Below are 4117 nucleotides of genomic sequence, written 5' to 3' on the forward strand. Positions count from 1 at the left end.
TGCCTGATGTCTTTGTGTTGTTTGTTCTCTTTTGGTGATGCTGTTATCCAGAATCCAGTGGTTTAGCAGTGTTATGGAAGAAGTCAAAAGTCAAATTATATTTTAACTAGAAAAGGCACTTCCTGTAAATGTTAAAAAGCTGAATTGCTAAAGCTAAACTGTAATGCTGACATAATTGTGTTAGAAGAAGGTGATGAAGTGAATATAGTTAAAAAGTTGGAATGATTTTCATAATATATTTTAAAGTAAAAAAAAAAGTCATATAGCATTTCTTAAAAAGGGATAAAACAGTCATAGTATAGTTTGTTGGAAAAAGACAGTATAGTATGTTGATTAAAGTCACGGTATACAATGTTTTAAAAAAAATCTCAAAAGTCATAGTTTATGTGTAGTTTATATGTATAGTATATCTAATAAGTCAGTATAGCAAGTCCAAAATCATAGTATAGTATCCTCCTGAGTTATAGTATAATATGACAAAAAAGTCATAAAAAGTTACACTATAGAATGACAAAAAAAGTCTTTGCATACTAAAAAGGTCAAAAAAGTTATAGAATGTTATGTCTAAAAAGGTCAGTATAGCCAGTCAAAATAAGTCAAAGTACAGTACGTGTTTTGACAAATGTCAGTAATTTATGTAAAAAAAAAAGTCATAGTATACTGTAGTATGTCAAAAAAAGTCATAGTATACTGTAGTATGTCAAAAAAAGTCATAGTTTAGCATGTCAAAAGATTTGATTAAAAAGTAATTGTATAGCGTGTCGAAAAAAGTCATAGCAAGGCATGTCAAAAAAAAGTGATTAAGTAATAGTATATCAAAAAAGTTATAGTATAGCATGTCGAAAAGTGATAAACTAGTCAATGTATGGCATGTCACAAAAGTGATAAAATATATAAAAGTATAAGATGTTGAATGAAGGGATAAAAAAGTCATAGTATAGTATCTTGAAAAAAGTCATAGTGTAGTGTACCGAAACAAGTGAGACAACGTAATTGTATAGTATGTCAAAGTCATAGTGTAGCATGTTGCTAAAAAAATAAAATTATAGCATTTCGAAAACAGTTATTGTATCGCGTGTGTTACAAGTCCCAGGCAAGCATACCAGGCAGGTATAGCACATTTCAGCAACAGGGCAGTTCAAGGTGCTTTACACAAAAACAGTTAAAAAAACAGTTAAAAAAATAAAAATAAAATAAAATAATAAAAAAAAGTCATAGTATAGCATATTGAAAAAAGTCATAGTATAGCATGATGAAAAAAGTCACAGTACAGCATGATGAAAAAAGTCATAGTATAGCATGATGAAAAAAGTCATAGTATAGCATGATGAAAAAAGTCATAGTATAGCATGATGAAAAAAGTCATAGTACAGCATGATGAAAAAAGTCATAGTATAGCATGTTGAAAAAGGTCATAGTATAGCATGTTGAAAAAGGTCATAGTATAGCATGTTGAAAAAGGTCATAGTATAGCATGATGAAAAAAGTCATAGTACAGCATGATGAAAAAAGTCATAGTATAGCTTGATGAAAAAAATCATAGTATAGCATGTTGAAAAAGGTCATAGTATAGCATGTTGAAAAAGGTCATAGTACAGCATGATGAAAAAGGTCATAGTATAGCATGATGAAAAAGTCATAGTTTAGCATGTTGAAAAAGGTCATAGTATAGCCTGATGAAAAAAGTCATAGTATAGCATGATGAAAAAAGTCATAGTATAGCATGTTGAAAAAGGTCATAGTACAGCATGATGAAAAAGGTCATAGTATAGCATGAATGAAGTCCATAGTTAGCATGTTGAAAAGTGCATAGTATAGCCTGATGAAAAAGTCATAGTATAGCAATGATAAAAGTCCAGTATGCCTGATGAAAAAGTCATAGTAGTCATGTGTGAAAAGTCATAGTAAACAATAGCATGATGAAAAAGTCTAGTAAGCATGTTGAAAAAAGTCATAGTATAGCATGAATAAAAAGTCTATTATGGCATGATGAAAAACCATAGTATAGTCAGTTGAAAAAAGTAATAGTATGGCATTATGAAAAAGTCTAGTCTAGCATTGTTGAAAAAGGTCATAGTATAGCATGAGAAAAAAGTCATAGTATGGCATGATGAAAAAAGTCTTAGTATAGCATGATGAAAAAAGTCAGTATAGCATGATGAAAAAGTCATAGTATAGCATGATGAAAAATATAGTATGGCAATGAAAAAGTCAGTATAGCATGATGAAAAAATCATAGTATAGCATGATGAAAAAAGTCATAGTATGGCATGATGAAAAAAGTCATAGTATAGCATGATAAAAAGTCTAGTTTAGCATGTTCAAAAAGGTCATAGTTATAGCATGATAAAAAAGTCATAGTATAGCATGATGAAAAAAGTCATAGTACAGCATGATGAAAAAGGTCATAGTATAGCATGATAAAAAAGTCATAGTTTAGTATGTTCAAAAAGGTCATGGTATAGCATGATGAAAAAAGTCATAGTATAGCATGATGAAAAAGTCATAGTATAGCATGATGAAAAAAGTCATAGTATAGCATGATGAAAAAAGTCATAGTATGGCATGATGAAAAAAGTCAGTATAGCATGATGAAAAAAGTCATAGCATAGCATGTCAAAAAATGTATAAAAAGTCCTTTTAATGCATATCAAAAAAGTCGTAAAAAGTGACAAGAATTCATAGTATAGTAAGTAAAAAAGTGATCAACAAATTATAGTATATCATGTCAAAAAGTGATAAAAAAATTAATAGTATGGAATGTCAAAAAAATGGATTAAGACTTATAGTATAGCATGTTGAAAAAAAGTCATAGTATGGTATGTTGAAAAAGTGATAAAAAGTCATAGCAATTAAAAAAAGTGATTAAAAATTAATGGTATAGTATGTCAAAAAGTGATAAAAAAGTCATAGTATAGCATGTTGAAAAAAGTCATAGTATAGCATGTTGAAAAAAGTCATAGTATAGCATGTTGAAAAAAGTCATAGTATAGCATGATAAAAAAGTCATAGGGGAGGTTACACCGTCAAACAAGTGAAGACAGAGCCAACAATTTGTGAGTTTAAACAGTTTTTTATTTTAAAACAAAAATACAAATTTGAAAGTTTAGAAAAATAAGATCGTGGTTTGGATTAAAACACAATAGTATGTATACACATTTGCTTGGGTGAAACCTTTGTGTTGTTGCTCTACCGCTGCCTCCATTGGTTAGTTTGTGTTATTGTGTGACTTTGGTGACTCCGAACTAACCCTGTAAAACACCAAAGTCAACAAACAGCTGCCTCCTTTGTATGTGACGGATGTCAACACTTAAATAAATTCTCACGTTGTAATACATGATAAATGATCCTCCCAGCGTCTGATAACCCATTTATTAACTGTTTATACACATGTACAAATCATTCACATGCAGCTTTAAAGTTGAAGGTTAGTTCTCTCAAGGTTGACAAAGAAAACCTTGGTTCATCATATTTCGTCTGGCGCATTCATCCAAATTAAGTGTTAAAGATATTTATGTAATTTAGGGGGGTTAAAATCAAGTGTCTATCCACAGTGGCGGCCATTACAGATGCAACACATTCTATAAACAATAACTAAATTACCCTTAACCTTAAGCAAAACATCACATCCTCACTTTTAGGTTCCTGGAGAGGGTCCGTCAGGGGAGCATCCACCTGCTTGTTGTAGCGCCGTTCTAGCCGATCCGAGTGTGGTTCTCGGACCTGATGGCTCTCCTGGACGGCCCGCCGTGGGCCTGGGACAGCGGGCCCCTCCTCAGAGGGACCTGCTCTGTGGCGGCTGTGGGTCTGGCCCTTGAGGGGGCCCAGTGCCTAGAGGCGGGCCTGACGGCAGGAGCGGTTGATACTCTCCTTAGCTCCAGGGCCCCGTCTACACGGAGGTTGTATGGCCTGAAGTGGAACATCTTCTCTGCCTGGTGCAGAGGACGCATGCTGGACCCTGTTAGCTGCCCGGTGGTTCAGGTGCTGGAGTTTCTGCAGGACTGCTTCTCTGCGGGCCTTTCCCCATCCACCCTCAAGGTTTATGTGGCAGCCATTTCGGCTTTCCACGCCCCTTTGAGGGATGGGTCTATGGGGAGGCTTCCCCTGGTTGTGCGGT

This window comes from Etheostoma spectabile, chromosome 13, assembly GCF_008692095.1.
Source record: "Etheostoma spectabile isolate EspeVRDwgs_2016 chromosome 13, UIUC_Espe_1.0, whole genome shotgun sequence".
Lineage (NCBI taxonomy): Eukaryota > Metazoa > Chordata > Actinopteri > Perciformes > Percidae > Etheostoma > Etheostoma spectabile.